This window comes from Neodiprion pinetum, chromosome 2 (genome assembly GCF_021155775.2).
Source record: "Neodiprion pinetum isolate iyNeoPine1 chromosome 2, iyNeoPine1.2, whole genome shotgun sequence".
NCBI classification, from domain to species: domain Eukaryota; kingdom Metazoa; phylum Arthropoda; class Insecta; order Hymenoptera; family Diprionidae; genus Neodiprion; species Neodiprion pinetum.
In genome coordinates, this window is record NC_060233.1 from 23,844,415 (window position 1) to 23,858,190 (window position 13,776).

The 13,776-nt window shown below is 35.4% G+C and overlaps 1 protein-coding gene across 2 annotated transcripts in view; it reads left to right on the top strand.

The window, feature by feature from the left end:
* Positions 1–13,776, top strand: part of mAChR-B (muscarinic acetylcholine receptor) — a 184,431-nt gene that overhangs the window by 45,997 nt on the left and 124,658 nt on the right. The window lies entirely within an intron of this gene.

Genomic DNA, 13,776 nt, shown 5'->3' on the forward strand with positions numbered 1-13,776 from the left:
GTTGGATTCCAGCAACATTTTTTGTATTGAGCAAAACATTTTTATCTTAGACATCCGAAGTTTCATTAAATGACTTCTATGTAAAAGTAATGGTCTTCCATATTTTTGTTGATAACATATAGAGAAACGAGTTTCAAATAATTATAAAATATGGAAATAAGTTCTTTTGCCTTGCCATTTTGTTCGCTATATATCTGTTCATAATTACAAAATATGCTACATAAGCCGAAGAAAAACAATAAAGAAGTCCAAACGACTATTTTATATTAAGTTATTAACATATAATATTGCACAAGTCATTTGTTCATACAATCCTCATCCCCTCACCTTTAAATGCAATGAGGGAATGACCGTGAGGAAATGCTGAATTCGAACAAAAGTTGCAGAAAACACTGGCACGTAACGTCAAATTGCTTTAGCATTTTATGTATGCATTTTACGCCCCAAAACGCAATAAACAGAATTAAAAACATAAGCATATATACTGATTCACCTTTATATACGTACAGTGAGGGAACGACAAATAAAACTGTAATTCTTGAATAATTTAAACCAAATGCTTTTTGACACAGACTCATTTCAACGGTGAAAAGAAAACGCCATACTGACATATTATGTGTGTTGCCAAGTTTTAGAAACTTAAGGCTGCGTTCACAAATCTCATTCGATACGATCATAAATCGAATGTTCATAACACGGTGAGGGAGTGATTTTATTTTGCGGGACCTATATTTAAAATTGATCATCCGTTTTATGTATTTGTCGTAGTGCGTTAAAAGCTTGGACATACAATTAACACTTATTTTCGAATATTTTAGCAATATTAAATCAAGACGAATATTGTTATATTTGAGATGAATAGCTTTATTATTATTGTTCTCGGACTAAGGGACAAGGTCAGGGAATGACTTTTAGAGCAATAATTTGACAAAATTTTGTTTTTTCATTACGATATCTCGATTTTCATTTTTTACAATCTTTGTGCCAATAACTTGCATTTAAATAAAAATGTTACATCAATGATAAATGCTTGTGACTCAGCACTAATGACTCGCGACTTAAATTTCGGAATTTGATGAGAAATAGCCGTAGATATGGTGGTCTCTTTTATCGCGCCTTAAACAGAATCGAGCACCCCATAGATACTAGCTCGTAGTACTCAAAATCTGAGTGTGATGGAGCGATCTTCACACCATATTTAAATTGGGCACGTCCAAAAACATATAACGGGTATGGTGGTCTCGTTCGCTGGACCAGAGACCGTTTTTTATTTTCTGTGTCTGTGTTATTATTTCAAATTTATATTACATCTATAAGCCTCGTGAAAGACGGTTTCATTGAATTTTACAAGGGAAAGTCATGAACCAAAATGCTCACTGACATAGAAGTCTTTGTGCTACATCAAAAGATGTATTTTTGCACCTGAGAAAACTTCGCCTCACATTAAAGGTGTAGTAGACGATAATAGGCCATATTGATTTAGTAAAATTACACATGAGAATGTGTGGGCACGTTATACGTGTGTACAGAATGCTACAAAGCAGGTAATAATATTAAACAAAGCTACATTTTTCCAGATTTCAGTGAGTGATAATAACCGAAAAAAAGCGACGGAAAAAACAGTATAACAAAACCTGTTCAGTTTTTTGGTTGCGGACTTGTGTTATACAGTCGAATGAATGCATCACCGATTAAATGGAAATGGAAACTGAAACCCACAATGTTATTCCACCCTGAAGTCAGAACACTTTTGATTTCTTTGAATTTATCTATGAGCATGAGTCGCGATATTTTGAATTTATCTTCGAAAATACCAGCAAGAATATTGAACAAATTTAGAAATCTACGATCGTTCATAACTCAGATTTTTCGTGCAATTGGTGTGTATATAATTAAGTGTCCCATACGGCTGTCGGGTTTTTGAAATAATATTTGGGTTAAAGCTGATGTGCGAAAAAATCCGCACCGGCCAAGATCGAATTTCGGGTCAAAGCACGTTCGGTGATGTGGCCCTGTAAAAGTGTACGGTTCGGCTTTTCTTGCTGAAAGTTGCTGCTCCCGTAATTATGCCATATCGAATATTTTTATCCGCTCGTGTACTCAATCCGCTCGCTTGGGCCAAAAGAATTCGTAAATTTCAATTTCACGTATCACTGGTTGAATATGAGATTTTATTTAAACAGAAGAAAATATGATGTTAGTTATGATTTCGTTAGAATCTTTTACTTCTTTCTTCAGGCGAACAATTTGAAAGATCACAATGACTTGTCCTATCGGAAAAAGTTTAAACAACAAAAAATTTCAGGCAACGAACTCCGATTTAATAATTCTTGTAAGGTCACGTGTTTATAATACAAATATAAAAGGTATAAAGAAGAATGGAAGACATTTGACGGAAAAGAAATTATGCGCATTAGTGAAAATAACAACATTACTGTTTACAAACGAACCGACAAATAATCTGAAAATAAATATGGCAACGTCGCATGATTTTTTTGTGTTGTAGTCTGCTTGAACCTTCGGTGTTTACCTTGCTATACTTTTATTTTTGTGAATAAGAATGTAAGATCAGTTACGATTTAACGGGAGATTCGCAAAAAATTAAAAATAAAGTATTGTAGCAAAACCATACGCTGAACAGCATAAAACAACTAATTTGAATACCGCACGTAATGCATATTTGCGATGTTGCCAAATGTACAACCTAAACGAAATTACAATCGGATTTTTTTCGGATATTAAACATCGATTTCACCTTATTCAATATTTTTTCCTGTCCTAAACGTTCTATTCCAAAACAACCAACTCGAAACTGTCAGTTTTTATCCCAGTCCCTATCTACTCAATATAAAATAGCTGAACTTTGAAAGCAAAAAACTCAGAAACTAAACGGTAAACCACTTTCGAACTTTATAGGATTGTTTGCAATTATTAAAAACTCACAAAAATTAAAAAAACCTTAAAAAAGGGGGTCAAAACAACTGGCCGACGGTCGATGTTTTTCAGATCCAGGCAAAATGGGATAGATTTATTATACCACTATGGATATGGATTTGAACGATATGCACAATGCCTTTTTTGCTGTGCCAATATTTTATTGATCTTGTCTGGCGTGAAGAATACGTATGATGTCTGTTTTGGATCTCACCAAAACATACCAAGACGTATTGAACTGCTTCCCCGTGAATGATATATCTGACGTCAGTATTGATGCGGCGACGACCTACATTGACGATGTGTTGTGTATCCAGCAAAATTAATTTGACTTGCTTCATGAGAATGACTTCATGCAAATGATACTTGGGTTCAACGGAATTTATGTGTGGTATGAATGAGTGATTCAGTAATTTAATCAGTATGATATAAACAATCGGAAAAAACAAAAGAACATGATTTGCAACTAAAACAGCACAATTATCGCGATAACTTGTCAAAGTGATCACATTATTGAATTTCATTTGGAATGATACAATTCAGCTCACCCACTAAATCGGCTCCAAACGATTCAAAAATAATTCCCATATTTTTTCAGATTTTCATCTCAAATCTAACTCGTGCCTACAACAGGGTCGATTTCTCCATGTAACCCCTTTCAATGGAATAATAAGTCAACCAAACGGATTTCGATCGAATTTGGTATGGGAAGGTTTCTTGGCTCGCTGACTACGTATCCGAACTCAAAAATCAAAAAATCTCAAAAGTCACTTGCTGTTGCCGTATCGGATCCATCATTTTGAATTGTAGTTTCAAGTTCAGATTCGTAATCAGCGACCTCGAAAATCCTCTAACGCCGAGTTTTATCAAAATCGAGTAACTTTTTGGATTTTAGTCCTCTATGTTGGATCCCTTATTTTGAATTTTCAAATTTCGAGTTCAGATTTGTTATCAGCGACCCAAGAAGCCCCCTGTACCCAATTTTGTCGCAATCCGTTCGGTGAATTGTGACCCTGAAAGGGTTAAATCGGGAAATCCACCTCCTTACGGGCACGAGTTAGAGTTGAGATAAGGATCTGAAAATATTAGGGAATAGTTTGAAATCAATTTGGAGGGTGAGCCGACCAAAATTCAAAAATGACCTTTTTAAGCGAAAATACCACCTGGCTAGATGAAAGAAAAGGGTCATTTCTCCAATTTATTTAAGATAAACGAATCGATAGTTTTTAATTCTGTTTTTCCGTACATATTAATATGAGTCTTTAAGTACACAGAAAATTTTTTTTCAAATTACTTGAAAACAAAATGCCAGTGAAATGGCTGATGAAAGCAAATTTGTCTTTTTTCACGGTTACCATCCGCAACAAAAGACGAAAAAGATTTCAAAACATGATGCCAAAATCTAGGGAAGTACGTGGGATTGTTCGAAAATATTAATTTTTACAAAAATGGCGTCAATTTCAAGGGAAAGGCTTTATTAAATTTTTTCACTTCTTCCTTCAAATATACGTTTCCGAATGTACAATTCTCCGTACCTACACCGACTAACCACTTGCACAATAGTATCGGATTCAGTGAAATCGAGCCCGTCCTGGATCCGCAGCACGAGGATGGTGACATCTTTTCTATTGTTGATGGGATCTTAAAACTAACCTTATGGAATAGACAGTATATAGGGGCTTAGACCCACGCAACGATGCCAGGAATCGCGGTAGAGAAATCCAGAGATAGGCGCGCGCCAATCACTTTGCGTATCTACGAAAGCTCGGCAGCTTTACGCCGTAGTCGGAGCTGACTCCTGACGTTCGTAATCTCGTAATCTGAAGACGGAGATCCGTTCTGCGCGCGTTTGCTCGAGGCGTATAACACGAGAGGGAAGTTGGCTTCCCGTAAACAGGCCGGTTCCCAGAAGCCCCTGAGCCTTGAGAGAGATAACGAGGCCCAAAATATTTGAGCCGCCTCGATTTTTGGTGACGGGGATCAACGAAGACTCGCAATGCGCTTCGAAATAAAATGTCGCGACGCTTTTATCAGGCAAGAAAATTCGATTTCACCACTCGTCTTCGCTCAATTTCTACGTGTAATTGAACCTGCCAACGTGCTGCAACGAACTCGGGTCGAGTTTCTGAATTGCTGGGGCGAAAGCGCCTCGCGTCATCTCTAGCCTCTGAATTGAGGTCCTTGCGAGTTTGAAAGGGATGAAAGGAAAATAATATTTCCACCTCTCCCAACACATAACCGTCGCTTCGATTTTGACTTAGGATTCAACACTCCGTCGTACACGTCAGGCATTATACGCATCGGTATGACGTTGTAAGGGTTAACCTTTAGTTGGCATCTTGCGATCGTTCGTGACCTAAGTGTCTTGAATCGATATTTTTGTAACTTGAAAGTTTAAAAATGTGACTTATAACGTCATTTATTGACAGATGACATGTACCACTTCCCTCGAGCGTCATTCAGGTAAGTCTAAGTACGTCGGTCTTGCTGTAGCAGTGTCGCAAAGTAGAGAGGGGTCGTCAGCAACCCCAAGGTGCCAGCTGTGTTACAAAAGTGTGTTTTGCTCCAGAATTATTTGGTCTAGTAGTGTGTATATATTTTTTCATTATTTTAGGTGTCGGATAATCTACGTTCGAATTTCCATTGTGAATTATTAGCAAAATGAGCTTTGGAAACAATTTCCGTGTCAAGCAGACTTTTTTTTAACAAATAAATGCCTACCTTTGGAAAAAATGATTATTTTTTTCACCGAAAATTTTTTATTCACTTTTTCTAAATAAATACCTTTTTTCGGCTGACATAATAAGCCTGAATTTTTTTTTAAATGTTCTATATTTTGACTGTATCCAGCTCATTTTTTAGCTCTTAATGTAGACAATTAAAAAAGTTAATAATTTCTTTTTAAAAAACGTCATTTTTCATTATATTTTTTTGTAATTTTTCAAATCTTTTACTACCTTAAAATTGAAAATTATTGTTGCGACCCTTTTTATCTTCTCAAAGACACTTGAATGAATACCTCCAAAAACAGTCAAGTTAAAATATCAAATTGCTTCGTTACAGCAAGCAACTTTCGGTTGGGGTCTCAAATGACCGCAAGGTGCCAGCAATGTTATACCAGGTAAAGGTGCCAGCTAAATCTTAATACGAGTGTGGGCACTAGAGCGGTTCTGATATGGAGTTGAAAATAAATTCATGATGGAGCCTGTCAAATCGCTTCCAAATAGTGAAAAAAAAAAATTCCTTAATTTTTTTAGAATTTTACTTCATTTCCCTAGTCTTCGAATTTAAGCGGGAAGTTTAATATTATTTAAAAATATGCTCATTAAATATATTCCGTACTCAATTTTATTTCAAAGTTATTCGTAGACAAAAAAATCCATATTTTCGAATATTCAGTTTCCATTAAATAAAAAAATCGTTTTGCCTTCCAGACAGAATTTTTTTTTAACCCAATATAAGGACCACCTTAGTAATCAAACACATGTCGCAGAGTAGGAGGCACTTGGCTCAGTGAGGATTGCGGTTAGGCAAGTCGGTCATCAAACGTTCACCTGTTAAGACTCATTATCAAGCTTAGCCAAACATAGTGAAGAAAATGAAGAAAAAAAAAGCATCATTGTTCTTGTCCTAGTTATTCTACGAGTATATAGTAATAATATCGACCAACCCTGTTGGGAAGTTTGAATAAGAAGTGAACGTGACGGACTCCACGATGAAACCACATTACGAAGATAAGCCCACATTTCTGTTGTCTGTGGAGTTAATTTATGTACGAAATTATCGAAATATATGGTTTGTAATCAGTAATCATCCCATAATTCGATTGATTAAAAAATAAAGCAATGTCGATGTGAAAGAAGTATTGATTGTGTATTTTGTTTTTCGTGTACCGTGTCATTGTAAGATTAATAAAATCATCACAACGTTACCTTGTAATGGTTGGTGTATAGTTTCGCCGTTCACCAAGTTTTGCATGCTCGTTGATTTCCCATCGGTAGTCTGCTATTCGTGAAATGATATTCCAAATACTTTTCCAGAGTATTTCTTTCCATGTGTGTTCGGTCTGTTGAGTTGAAAATCTCAAGTAAATATTTGGTAAGGAATGATTCCTAAATAAATAAATCAGGATGTCCTACGAGATCTTTTTTTTCCAGACGTTTATATGTTAAAGGTCATGTAGTACTCCTACCCTTACCGACCCAGCAAACTCACGTTTTTTCTTCTCATATTAAATAAACAAATTAACGGAAAATGGTTCAAATTCCTAGTATTTTTTCGCTGAGCACTGCGTACATGTACTTGCTGTATGATTAAATTTTCATTACTTTTGCTTGTCGCGGTTACAAAAAAAAATTCTTGATCCGTCTTCATTCTTTTCAAAACAGACGAAGCGATCGTACTGAGAAGTTTTATAGATCGATGAGTTTTCATAACCATCAGTTATGCTAACTGCGGCTGATAACAACTCACGAATTGCGTGCTGAACGCACATTTCTCCGCGCAAAGATATGCTCCGATTGCTTTGCAAAGGACACGGCCTCGTAACAATACAACGATTCGCGGGAAACAAAGGTTTCAGGGTTGAATACGAAGAAAGGGTGGAAAATCGACATTACTAAGTCCTGGATCGAATGACAATTAGCAACCACAATCAGAAATAGGCAGAAGACTAGCATCAGCCGTGAAAGTATTTTATAATAATCTGAAACTCTGGTATATGAGGTGAAACTATACCATTCTCTAGGCCTGTGCGATTAATTGGTTTATCGGAAACATCGATTAACCCTTTGATCGACGCTGGGACGCTCATTGTTACGCTTTTTTTGCAGCTTTTTATTTATCAATCTACTTATTTGGTAACAACTGCCGAATTTTTTGGTTCCATAGTGTCCCTGAAATATTCCTAAGTCTAAAAAAATACAAAATTTATTTATTTACTTATTGCAAAAGTAGCCTAGTAATACAAATGGTCAAAATTCGTACTTTTCACGAAACAAAGTATTTACTGCTACTCTACCATGAAAATCCGAATACCAATTTTTACACAATCTTGACACACAGCAAAAAAATTTACGGAATTTTTTCAACATTTTTCTTGTTTTTGTTCATCCATGTAGGATTTTCTGTTTTCGAGTTTAGATTCGTAATCAGCGACCCCGAAATATTATGCATGTAAAACTTCAAGTGAATCGCATGAATAGAAAAATGTATGCATGAAAGGGATAGGAGTTCTTCCAATTCATTGGACAATCGATTGCTAGAAAAAACAAATAATTGAAAGACCCGATAAATTGATTGATTCCAAAGCGATAGATTAGAAGTATAATACCGATTAATCTATTAATTAAATTAAAGAAAAAACAATTAGTTGACGTCTATTATTAGCAACAGCATATGGTTGATTCCGCCAATTGTAGTTAAGCCGCCAGGGCTGAAAAGTTTTATTTCGCTCTAATTTTGTTATGTTATCATGTGTACCGAGGTATAAAAATCCTCCGAATTTTAGACCTCTAGGCCATATCCTTGACGAGAAATACGTTGATGAATTTTTTACTTTTTTCGATTTCAGATATTCTGCTTCGAATTTTCAGCACCTCTTGTCGTGAGAAAAAAATATGGACCACTCTGTTTTTTGTATAAAAACGTTTGATCTTTCCAAATTTTGAATCCATTTTCGGATAGATCGTCAGCAGCAAGCAAATCACATCTTTTTCAAGGTTTTGCGGACGAAAAATATTTTAAAAATTCCACTGGGAAACTGGGAATTTAAACATAGTGACAATATTCTTCAATTATCCTCACGATGAACTTCTGCAAGCAATAATCAATTTCGATTCAAATGCATCTTGTTATCTCGGTAAACCAACGTTGATCTTGGCAATTGATAAAGTTTAACAATTCGATGAATGTCCACCAAAGTACAACCATCACAGCCATCGACGGATACTTATAGAAATACGCGACCGCGTCATGGTCACGAATCTGTGTATTAGGGTGGTCCTCAAAAAAGATATTTTTGAATTTCAAGCGGCTCACCTGTCAAATCAGTTCCAAATAATTCAAAAAAATGTCCCTCATTTTTTCATATTTTGATCTCAACTCTAACCTGTGCCCATAAGAGGGCGGATTTCCCCATTTAACCCTTTCAGGGGCGCATTAGAAAAAATCATAGGAAAAAGTTGAGAAATTATTTTTCAATTATTTTGAGCCGATTTGGGGGGTGAACCGGTTGAAGTTCAAAAATAACCTTTTTCAAAACCGCCTCGGTGTGTATATTACCTAATTACTCTTGCTGTTGTCCACAAAGTAATTCCATAATGGTTTTACTATCGTTACCGGGTTACGGGTTTCCCCCTTCGAATATGCATGTATTTATTTAATTAATCAAAATGAAGATCTGATGTTCCCTGACAACGAACGTCTTTTGGAATCAACGAGTATCTTTCTGGATTCCTAGAACGGACTTCAAACGACACACGTCTCCTTGTACTTTTGTTCTAAAATAAACCGCCCCAGTCTTTTTGAATTCTCCTGATTATTTATTTCGCCCTCTTACGTAACAGTATTTTAGAAATAACGTACATATCGTGATTATAAATATGTACGATTGGAATAAAAGTTTTATTATATACTACATATTAGACTGGGCCAAAATAACGAAGAATTTTTTTTTTTAATGGTACTGTAAAAACATTGCTCATGACGACAAATAAAAATTATCCTGAAAGTTTGAGCCCTTAATATTAATATTAAGGGGTGTATCGTTACAGCTATCGATTTTTTAACAGTTACCGCATTTTCTTACCCAAAATCCGTCAATTATCAATCTGAAAAATTTTATCAATCCATATTTTTGAAGGAAATTAAATTTCCTACAAAAAAGCTCTCTTACTAAATTGACGTAGTTCAAGCCGTTTCCTTGTAATCGTGCCTTAAACATCGATTTGTTCTTTCAAATTTTTGTTTGAATTTTTGATTTTTGTAATTACCAGAAAAATCAATATTTTCATAGATCAAACCATTATTACGAAAATCAATCAATAGTAAGAGAGCTTTTTTGTAGGAAATTTATTTTCCTTCAAAAATATGGATTGATAAAATTTTTCAGATTGATAATTGACGGATTTTGGGTAAAAAAATGCGGTAACTGTTAAAAAATCAATAGCTGTAACGATACACCCCTTAATATTAATATTAAGGGCTCAAACTGTCAGGATAATTTTTATTTGTCGTCATGAACAATGTTTTTACAGTACCATTAAAATTTGGCCCAGTCTACTACATATATGACTAAAACTGGATATATGTACGTGTTCCGGAACCTGTCAGTGGAAATTGTTTCGCGCTGAACAAAGCGTGGCAAAAGCATTGATAAGAGAATTGGTGAAAATAAGTATGCAAATGACGCATCTCCGGTTGGATAAGAGCTACTACGTTTCAGGGTTAAACGAAAACAGCTCGGAACGGCCAGCCAACCAACCGAGCTAAGTTCGCCGGGTGAGAGATAATATCAGCCGAACTTTCCGAACGTCTTAAAGGTTCGCGAGGTCTAACGATGGTGGTCCCGATTAGCTGAAACTCTTTGAATTGTCTCATACTTCTGCAGTGACTGTTTCAAAGACGTTCGATCATCATGTTAATATAGTGATCACGACCTTTCATCGGAACTCATTATCGTCCGATTCAGGAGTCTATAAACTTTTTAGAGATAATGAAAAAAAAAAGTTCATTTCCATGTTGTTTATAAATTACCCTCTTCAATTCCTTCGTATGATACATAACCCATAATAACAAATTTTAATCGTATCTTAGCTGTAGAAAGTTGCACAGAGAAAACTTCATTTGTTACAAGTAGTAAAAAATTTTATTAATAGACGTATTGTTACAATAATACTTTAAGTATTGTTGGAATTACTAGAGAATATGATACTAGATAACTATATTTCGTTCAATATAATTAATGTTTTACATTACCATTTCATGCTTCATGAAAGTTTCTCTCTGTCCGATAACTTCTACTCTATCATTCGGTGTTATACGCGAATGAATCCTCGATAGATTTCCAAGTTCTGAAATCCGAAGTACTATGCTTTGAAATTCACTAATTGTGAGATTGAAATTTGACTCAAAATCCGGCAACGTGCTCCAGATGAGGTCCGTTTCGATGCAATCGTGACGAGCAAATCAGTCGGGCGCTCTACCGCGGTTCTGCCAACACGTACATATCCTGCTGCATTCCTATTTCTACGAAATTTTGTCCTGCAGTGACTACCGCGCAGCTGCTGCCGTCTCTTCTATGTCAGGAAAAAAATCGCAAGATGGTACTTTTGAGGTATGAATCTGGAAACTTGATCTGAGGGTAAATGGATTACGCTGAATCGAATGATGATGATATTTTTACAATCAAGCCCCGAGATCATTATAAAACAAGGAATAAACCGTTTAATTCGGAACCTGATAAATTTATCAGTAAATATGTTCAACAAAAGTTGTTGAGGACAAAAGAAAAAAAACGAACAAACGGCTTTAGACTCGCCACAAGCCAGCCCTCGATCTTCCCGTTCTCACACTGCAGGATCGAAGGAATAATATCCAATTCTGCTTTCGAACTACAAATTCAAATTGGTGATTAACTTTTTTAACGCCCTCGTGTGCCATATTACATGAAAGTGTGACGTTTTTTTTTTTAATTTTGAATCACTATAATGGTTCCATCATTACAAATTTTGGAAGTCTGACCTTGTGTTCGCTATCGGTGACCCAGAAAACCGTCGCCTACCCATTTTTACCAGAATCTAAATATTATTTTCTATCATATTAGATCGTCATTTTGGATTTCGCAATCTGTTTTCAGACTCGTGATTAGCGACCCAAAAAACCTTACCGCACCAATTTTCATTCAAATCCATTCATCTATTCTCAAAATACTACCATTTATATTTGTTTCCTTCTGGTATTTTGTTATTTAAATAATTGAAAAAGTACTGAACCGATCAAGACCCACGTCTAATCAGTTTTAAGTTTGGAAAAGCCGCGTCGATTGAGACCAAAATAATTTAAATGCGGTAACTTGTTCTCGAAATATCGTCTGAAAAAAAAATTATCACTTATATGCATACAAACACACACAGTCATCCGTCCAAAAATGGTCGGGGATGATTCTCTGACCTTGAAACGTCAAGATCTCAGTGAAAACTCAACTTTTCATTTAAAAAGTGATTGCAATAACTTCGTTTTTTCTTTGAAAACGGGAAGTTGAAAAAGTATATCCTATGTTTATCTTCGTATCTCCGAAAATAAGGAAGAAAAAGGCGAATGAAACTTTATTTTTACACAAAATTTCTTTTCAGTCGAAGCATCACGAGAAAGCTAAGGACAAACATATGTCTGTCTCATACATACGAATTTAATAATTTATTTATTATTTGAAATTTTAAGGTTTTCGCCCCCCATTTAAATGGTTTTTCGTTTTTTTTCTCCCTTATGTGGACGATACGAAGATGAACATGAAATACTTTTCTGTGTTTTTTTTTTTTTTATCCCCAGCAACTTCTGTCGGACATGTTTTTTGATAAAATTATTAGGTTCCGAGTAAAACGGGTTAATCTGTTTTTATAATGATCTCAGAGGTTCATCGCAAAATTATCGTCACCATTCCATTCAGCGTCATCGAATTACCCTTAGATCAAGTTGCCGGATTCATACCAAAAAGTACTACTTTGCATGCTTATTTCCTGGTCTATTTGAGCTCTCTGATGTATGTCCTCCATCGTGACTGTACAAGGAGCTCGAACTTCGTGTACACAAATCGTGTCCAAAAATAAGAGGGCACTAGTCTTCTATAAGTACTAAAACGGTGAGGGGGGGGAGGTATAAAGCGATGGTGAAAACTTTCTATGCAAGATCATCGATTAGTCGATCTTGGGCATCCCTGCAATTAATGACACTTCGGTGCTACAGGAACACTAGCGACGCTAGTGGTACAAATAATAAACCTAATGTGTACGATTACTGTGACAAGTTTTGTAACTTCACTCATTTGAATTCTTGCTCCTTGCGTAGTCTCCACGATGTCGTCCATCAATGTATACACCAGTGTTGCCCACCTATCAAACGAATATTTCTTTAAATGGCGCCAAATCAGTTCTTCAGATTTCTTATTTGGATGGCACCACAATACTTCTTCAGATGTCCTAATAGTGGTACAATAATTGTTCACATTTCTCATTTACAAGAGTGTTGTTTGTCGGTATTGATACTCAATAAATACAAGAATACATAATATTTATATACGTTTTTTCGCTTGATAACACGGACAATTTTCTTAGAAATGTATAATGATAATTACCGAACGAGGTAACACATACAGATTTATATCCTATAATTTGAACTGCAAGTATAAAGATATTAGGAACTTTTGCTTGTATAAAATGTTTTTATTCTTAATATGTAGGACCAACAACTTGTCAAATAAAGTGCGTTTGAAAATTTCAGACGCTATCTAATTGGTGCATATGTTCACAGTAACCTCGCAATTGGTTCATTTTTAGTCTGTTGTTTCGATTTCACCGTCCATTTTTAGAGATTTCTCTATCAGTCTTGAGATTTTGTCAGAGACCTTCAGATTTTCGTCAGATTTTCTTCAGATTTCTGCCTAAACGAGAATATTTCTTAATAAGAAAATAACTTTTCTTTTTTCCTTGAACAGACTCTAAATACTTTAGATCCAAAGAAATTTCTTTAGGGTTGGCAACGCTGGACTATGCGCCTGATGGTTTACTGAATTTCATAAAACTCTCTTTCAGTAGCGAGATAACGAGTTTTTCTAAAAATACATCG